Below are 8198 nucleotides of genomic sequence, written 5' to 3'. Positions count from 1 at the left end.
AACAGAAGTGAACAGACATTTACCTTTGATACAAGAAATGCAGCCACATACCTGCAGTGGCTCAGGCTAGAAGCTGGAGGGCATTAGAGCACAGCTCTCTGGCTGTGTGTTCACTTCTTCTTCCTGCTGCCCCCAAGGTCTCTGGGATTTGCAGTCTAGAATTATAGCAGTAGGTCTCTGCAGGATTGCTCATCACTTCCTCTTCCTGGTTTCAGGTACCTCTGGGATTTGTAATCCACAGTTGCAGCCAGCAGTAAGTTTGAGCAGGGGAATGGGTGTTTAACAGCATTCCCTGGCCCCAGCCCCCAGCTGGGGTTTGCCTAGGGGTGGAGTAGTCCCCTTGTAGACTGGGCTGCATCCCCAGCCAGGCTTGCCCCTTTCACCCCCTTGTCAGCCAGTCCTTACTGCTCCAGCTAGGGAGCAGAGGGGTGGGACCAGCCCTGCTCTCTGGAGCAGACAGCCCAGCCCAGCCCAGGCCTATAAAGCATGCTGGGGGACTGGGATTTAACTTGAACCAGGGAAGGGTCTGGAACAGAAGTTTCATAAACTGATTTGACCTAAATCACTTAAGTCTGATACTACATTCAACCCGGTTTATCTTAAACCAGTTTCAGCCATATTGAAACTGGCTTACATGCACTGAACTTCTATTCTGTTACAGGTTTAAACCAGTTTCTGATCACTTAAACTAGTTTATGTGTAACTTCTGTCCCTAGCCATAATGTTCACCTAATCATTGCTCAGGATATCATGGAAGTACTCATAGTACTGCTTTGAATGGCTGACCCGACTCACCACAGAGTTCAGTACTGAGATTGCCACTAGAAGTGGCCCACAGCAACAAACTGAATCCAATTTGTTAGAACTCTTAGATTCAGGGCCTAGGAAAAGCCACTTCCTATCTGTGATTCTGAGCAACACGAAAGAAAAAAATCTGAGGCTGGAAAATGAAGGTTGAAGGCCAATTACCATGCATAACATGTCACACAGAAAAGAAGGAACAAGGGCTTCCAAGGCTTCCAAGGAACAAGCCTGAAAGCCAGCATAATAGTACAGGGAAGGGAAAGGTCTAAAATGGAAGCGCACAACTGGAAATGCACACAACTGGAAGCTTGAGCACAGTGACCTTGTACACCTCACAGGACTAGGATTGTAAAACAAATCTAAAAGATTTTCACCTAAAGTTGCAAATTTCGTAGAACTGGAGCAAATACCACAAACACTCTGAAGTCCACTGATATAGGAACTTTGCACACTCACACTCCCAACCTTTTCCATGGAGCAGGTCTTCTATTTCTTTGAGCTGCTGTTCTGATAGCCTTATTTCCTTGCTCTTGCCTACTCAGTGTTGTTCTGCACACAGGAATGAACTGACTAAGCAACAAATATTAACTTGTCAGCACATTTTCTGAAACTATTTTCTTATCAGACATTTAATAAGCACAAAAAGAAAGTTACATACCAGATCTTTGTGGAATGATGCAATCCTTCATATAAATCCTAGTTTATTTTTCACTCTCTACCCCAACCCTCATTGCATCATAATTTTTTAAGCCAATGTTTTCAGGGACCCCTATGTTTACAGATTAATCACATCTTTTAGGTTTCTTCGTGCATTACAAGCTTGCAGATGATGCACAACATTGGTCCTAATTATAGTGATTTCTGACACAGTGGTTCATGTCAGAATAAAAGTCTATGTATATGAATGTAAAACAAGACCATAATCAGAATAATGATTAATTTAAAATCTGTTATCTCACGGGGTTGGGAAAAAATGCTGTATATCATTGGACTGTTAATACATTTGGTCATATATATTGTGTGTGTGGAAAAAGAATGACTATTAGATTTTCAGTAGAAATAGAAAATACAAGGTAAAGGAAATTTCTTTTCTGTATAAAATGGCTCAACTCAATTCAGTCAATGGTATATTATTCAGAACCAAGATAAAAATGTCACAGAACTAGGACATAGCCTAATCACTTGCTTACTCAAATAGGGAAGATCTGTATTTCTGAGGCACAGATAGGGGTATGGGAATATAGGGATAAAATGGGTTCCTTGTGAGCATGGTTCATAACAAAGAGACAGAGAAACCAAGTACGTTCTACTAATTAAAAACACTGAAGAGATAAAAAATGATTACATTCTGCAGGGATACATGTTGTGTTTCTTATTTTGTTACAATGACCTATACAGAGCCAGCCTTAGGTGGGCAATGTGAGCAACTGCTCAGGGTGCTGTGAATAGGGGGGCGCACCCACCCCACACATGGCTGCCAGAAGCAGCAGGTAGTGATGCCAGCCTGGGGCATTGCTCAGGACCCCATGCAATGCTGGGGTGGAGAGGTGGGGGCCTCAGCAGGGCAGGATGGGTGAGCTGCCTGGGATTCACCTGCTCCTATGAGAATGGGGCTGGTGGCCAGAGCAGGGGAGGGCCCTGGCTGTCTTGCCTGCATGTGGTTGGCTGCATGTTAGGCCCTGGAGCCTCCAGGCTGGAGGAGCCCCTTGGTGGCTACAGGGCACTGAAGCCCCCATACCAGCACTTGCTGGACACTCATTGCAGGCTCTGCTCCCTCTGTTTTGGCTCCACAGGGCTGCAGCCAGTGGTCTTTGCTACAGCTAGATACCCTGCCTGGCTTCCTGACCCATCAGATGGAGCCCCTCTGTGACAGGGCAGTCATTTGGGAAGAGGGATGCCAAACTACAAGTACACCCAGGCTGTCATTTTCCCTAAGGCTGTCTCTGGACCTATATAAATCTAACCAATCACAATGAGTGTGTACTCAGATTCACCACATTTGCTTCACCTGATGACTGAATATTCAGAAGTATTTCAAGTGCCAAGCCATAGTCAAAACATTCTTGGATGCCATATTCTCAATGGAAGGGAAAAAGCCCCTTGCCATAATGAACTTTTGATGATGTTTTGAAAACATTTAATTTCAGACAAAAGCTTTTGTTGTCAGACATGCAGTGTGATGCCTTTGATCAAAATTAATTCCAAGAGACTCTAAAGGATGCCATGGATAAGCATTTAGCCTCCTTTCCTCCTCCTGCCTTCTGGTTTCCTATCTAAATAATGGCTTGGCTTACAAAGTCTTTGGAGCAGAGATCATACCTTATTTTTCATTTAGGGAGCTCGTAGCCCATGATGGGTGCTACAGAAAATACAATAAATCATAGATAATTGGGAGCTCTCATACTAGGTCAGACCTGAGAGCCATTTTTTCCACTCTCCTACCTCCATCAGCGGCCAACTGCAATGCTGTTTCAGGGGAAGGGGAAAAATCATCATCATGCACAATCATTTGTGCTGAGCAGCACATGATGGAAAACATTCTTTTCTAATGCCCACAGGCCAGCTTACGCCTTGAAGCATTACATTTGTTTACGCTTATCATTATCTTTGCCTTCATAGCTACAAATGTTACTAATAATCATGCAATTATCCGACTCTTTTACATGTTAAATTAAAGCACATTCAGTCTGCTGGCTCCAGCCTTTCCACCCTGAGCCCCTGTCATCTGGAACAGCTTCCCCTAGGATCTCAGGAAACAGCTCTCTTTCCTTATCCTTTTAAGAACAAGGTTCAAAATTTGAGTTTTAATTTGTTTGGTGGCTTGGCAGCATTGTTTTGTTATTGTTTTGCTGGAAACCTGCTGTGAGTGGATATTTGCAAAAATAAGTACCCTATAAACAACTTTTCATGAAGCTATAAAAATGACTGAAATGACACAAAGGGAGAAATACAACAGTTCTGATTCAGTTGTATTTCGACAAACTGAAAAATTCTAGAGGGAAGCTGTGGTCGCTCTCTTTACATTCTCTTGCCTGGCTTTATCTTGGGCAGCTTTTCAAGGCCGGGGTGTGATTTGGAGTACGTACCTGTGCAGCAGAGGCAGTAAGAACAACTGCAGAGACTCTGTGGAGGACAGTGAACCTTGGGGAGACGTGCTCAGCATTAAGAAGACCTACTTACCCACAATATAGAACTGTTGGGAATGAGTAAAACCTTGGTTCCCCCCTCCTCACCACTATCTGGTTTAACTAGTAGTGTGGGGAATCTGTGTTTGCTATAGGCTATCAGTGAATTACTCCTAAACATCCTCCTGCCCCTCTGGAAAAAGGAGAAAGGAAGTAAAGAACTGAGACAGAAAAAGATGTTTGGGGTGGTATAGCTTACATACTTCTCTTTTTTAGGGCTGCACATAAAATCACAAGGGCTATGCCAGTTCAGCTACCCACTCTGCGCTCAGGCTCACTTTTTAGCCCAACCTGTGTGACTATCCTCATGGAAAACACCTTTGCTTCCACCACAACATCAGTCTAGCCTACCCCAGAAGGTCAAGCCATAACCCACCTCTGCCTGCAGTGTGTTCACAACTCTCCCAAGCACTGCAGGGATAGCATAGGAAGTCTGCCAGCAACCCTTCTGTATTCTACTTCCTGTCCATACTACCTGTAATTAGAGCCAAGCAGTGGAGATGAGCAATGGTCTGACTGATTTCTAGAAGGGCTCTGTTTGAATTTCCTGTTTTTGTTCTTCCACCAAGCAGTCCACCCACTATTTGTCTCCCCATCTGTGCTTGTCACATGCTGCTGTAGCAAGGTAATACAGACAGGGAGGCACTGTCTAAACAGTGTAGCTATATCACAGAGAGGGAAAGGGGTATAACGCATAATACTGACCAAGCTCCCTTTTAAGATAGTATAATGCTTTCTTCTAACAGTTATTTTTTTTTCTAAATTGTATACCTTCTCCCTTAGTATTGTCATAATCAGCCTTTTGGTTTGTTTTTGTTCTGGTAGAAATTGAGTTCATGAGGCTTAAGATGGTTGATGGTGAATCTTATTTAGTCCCAGAATAAAAGTATAGACATATTCACTTTCTCCTTAACTACATGGCAGATGGAGGCATGGGAATAGACTTCAGGCAGGAAACTTGAGCACTGCTTTCCCTTTGAGTTCAAACACAATATATTTGGTGAAGAAAAATCTTCATGAAATTTTCAGGAAAGGGAATTTGATCCAATTGTAGCTAGACCTTACTACAAAGATGATAGCTTCCTGGAAGGCAGCTTACAGCAATTCTTAACAAGCGCTATGTAGGTGCTTGGTCTATCCCAAGTAGCAACCTGAAACAGCCAAGCACTAAAACATCAGGAGGGGACTGGCACAATAGAATCACTTGCTGGTGCAATGATTTTAGATTTAATAAATATAATACAGAATATCATGCACTTTTCATTCTCCATGTCAACTGTTTGCTGGGTATAAAGTTTGTCAAGGACTGGGGAAAGTCCAGTTCAAACTGGTGATCAGTGAACAATAATGAACTGAACACCTCCAGGAAGAGGTACTTCCCTACACAGTAATGAAATGATTTAACTATTGCTTTTTCTCCATCATACAGCATGCTTACTCACTGCCTTAAGGTATATCCAAAACCTATAAGGGGCAAGTGCCCTAACCATTCACTTCTGTTCCACATGACCCAAACTGGAAATGGGGCAGTACCGAGTTCCCTCCACCACCACTTTCAAGTGCTTAGGAAACAGAGATCTTGAGAGCAGTAGCAGGGGATATCTTCACGGTGGTTTCACTGCTCCCTTCTGGATTTCATGTGTGCAGGGTCAGAGAAGGTGGGCAGGGCATGCTTGAGATTATTGCTCCCCTGGAGTGCCATGGAAATAGTGTAGATATATTGCAGAGGGAAAGGGGTGTAAAAAATAATAGGATGATAGTAGTAATAATCATGCCCCTTTTTAAGGTAGTATAATGGTTTCTTTTAATACAACATCTTAAGGGACAGCCAGCACGGGTTTGTTGCGGGTAGGTCTTGCTTGACCAATCTCATTTCCTTCTACGACCAGGTGACCTATCACTTGGACAAGGGAGAAGAGATTGATGTTATATATCCTGACTTCAAAAAAAGCCTTCGACCTGGTTTCCCATGATCATGTCTTGGAGAAACTGGCCAATTGTCGCCTTGGGTCCTCCACGATCCACTGGCTGGAAAATTGGCTCCATGGTCGGACCCAGAGGGTAGTAATTGATGGAAGTCACTCATCATGGTGTCCTGTGACCAGTGGGGTCCCCCAAGGCTCTATCTTTGGACCCCTACGGTTCAACATCTTCATTAATGATGTGGACACTGGAGTCAGAAGCGGACTGGCCAAGTTCATCGATGACACCAAACTTTGGGGCAAAGCATCCACACCAGAAGACAGGCGGGTGATCCAGGCTGACCTGGACAGGCTCAGCAAGTGGGCGGACGAGAATCTGATGGTGTTTAACACCGATAAATGCAAGGTTCTCCACCTTGGGAAGAAAAACCCGCAGCATCCTTATAGGCTCGGCAATGCTATGTTGGCTAGCACTATGGAAGAAAGAGACTTGGGGGTCATCATTGACCACAAGATTAACATGAGCCTGCAGTGCGATGCTGCGGCTAGTAAAGCGACCAAAACGCTGGCTTGCATCCATAGATGCTTCTCAAGCAAATCCCGGGATGTCATTCTCCCCTTGTACTTGGCCTTAGTGAGGCTGCAGCTGGAGTACTGCATCCAGTTTTGGGCTCCACAATTCAAAAAGGATGTGGAGAAGCTTGAGAGAGTCCAGAGAAGAGCCACGTACATGATCAGAGGTCAGGGAAGCAGACCCTACGATGACAGGCTGAGAGCCCTGGGGCTCTTTAGCCTGGAAAAGCGCAGGCTCAGGGGTGATCTGATGGCCACCTATAAGTTTATCAGGGGTGACCACCAGTATCTGGGGGACTGTTTGTTCACCAGAGCGCCCCAAGGGATGACGACTAGGTCGAATGGTCATAAACTACTACAAGACCGTTTCAGGCTGGACATAAGGAAGAATTTCTTTACTGTCCGAGCCCCCAAGGTCTGAAACAGCCTGCCACCGGAGGTGGTTCAAGCGCCTACATTGAACACTTTCAAGAGCAAACTGGATGCTTATCTTGCTGGGATCCTATGACCCCAGCTGACTTCCTGCCCTTGGGGCAGGGGGCTAGACTCGATGATCTTCTGAGGTCCCTTCCAGCCCTAATGTCTATGAAATATGAAATCTATAAAATAGTTATTTTTTCTATATTGTACACCTTCTTCCATAGTATTATCATAATCACCCTGTTGGTTTGTTGTTGTCATGGTAGAAATAGATCTTTGTACAGAGGATTGTGACCTTATGGACCACCCCATGAAAAGAGTTCCAGCTGCTAATTTTATCCAAGCTTTAGAACCAAAGTTCCTGATGGGCAAAAACTTGAGGTCACAGCACAGTTTTTTTGTCATTCTGATTTGCCCCATGTCTGTAAGTGGTCTGCAGGTAATATTAGGATGGTTTATTTTTTGGCTTATATTTATTTAGGTTGGCTAATGTGGTATTTGGAATTTTAAATCAGGAACACATGTTAAATCATAAAGCCCATGGTGTAGTACTACCTATCAGCTGAAAACTGAGTTTGTGCTGAAAATATGCTCTAAAACTCTAAATCATGGCCCTTGTTTTGCTATTTATGGTCACAAATGGATGGCAAATTTCAATCCTTTAGAGCAGCAAACCCCACTCAGGTTAATTAGGAGTTTAAGATTGGATCTATTACCCCCATTCCTGCCCCTTTTTATCACAATGAAGGATTATAAAGGGGCCCTAATGACTTTCTGTTTGGCTGGAGTAGGATTTTCCCATGCCAGGCACTGTGGAGGGCAGCTACAAAGGGCATGCCTGTCTGGGCAGGGGAATCTAACTCATGGTGCTTTACACAAACTGTCATGAGTTACAGCACTATTTAACCCAACAGACATTCACTTGGGTGGGGAGGGGGTTTCAGAGTCTGCCTGTGCTAGCCCTGGCCAGCAGGTGGGGGCACTCCAGGAGCCTCCCAAGAGGCTGCCAGATTGCTCCTTTCCCCAGCCCTGCCCCCACCACTAGCCAGTCTTGGGGGGAGCTGAGCTAGGCCCACACAGTGGGGAGGGACTCCCTTGCCCTCCCACTTCCCACATGAGCATCTTGGCAGTGGCAGAGGCTGTTGTGCTGGGAGCTGGGGCAGTGGGGGAACTGAAGTGCCCCCGCCTCATGGGCTCAGCCTGGCTTCCCCCCCAGACTCCAGCAGGAGTAACTAGGCCAGACCTGTGAGGCAGGGGGGCTCCATTCCCCCCTCCCCATCCCTGCTCTGGGTGC

This window comes from Alligator mississippiensis, chromosome 1 (assembly GCF_030867095.1).
Source record: "Alligator mississippiensis isolate rAllMis1 chromosome 1, rAllMis1, whole genome shotgun sequence".
NCBI classification, from domain to species: Eukaryota; Metazoa; Chordata; order Crocodylia; family Alligatoridae; genus Alligator; species Alligator mississippiensis.
Note: the sequence above shows the minus strand (reverse complement) of the source record.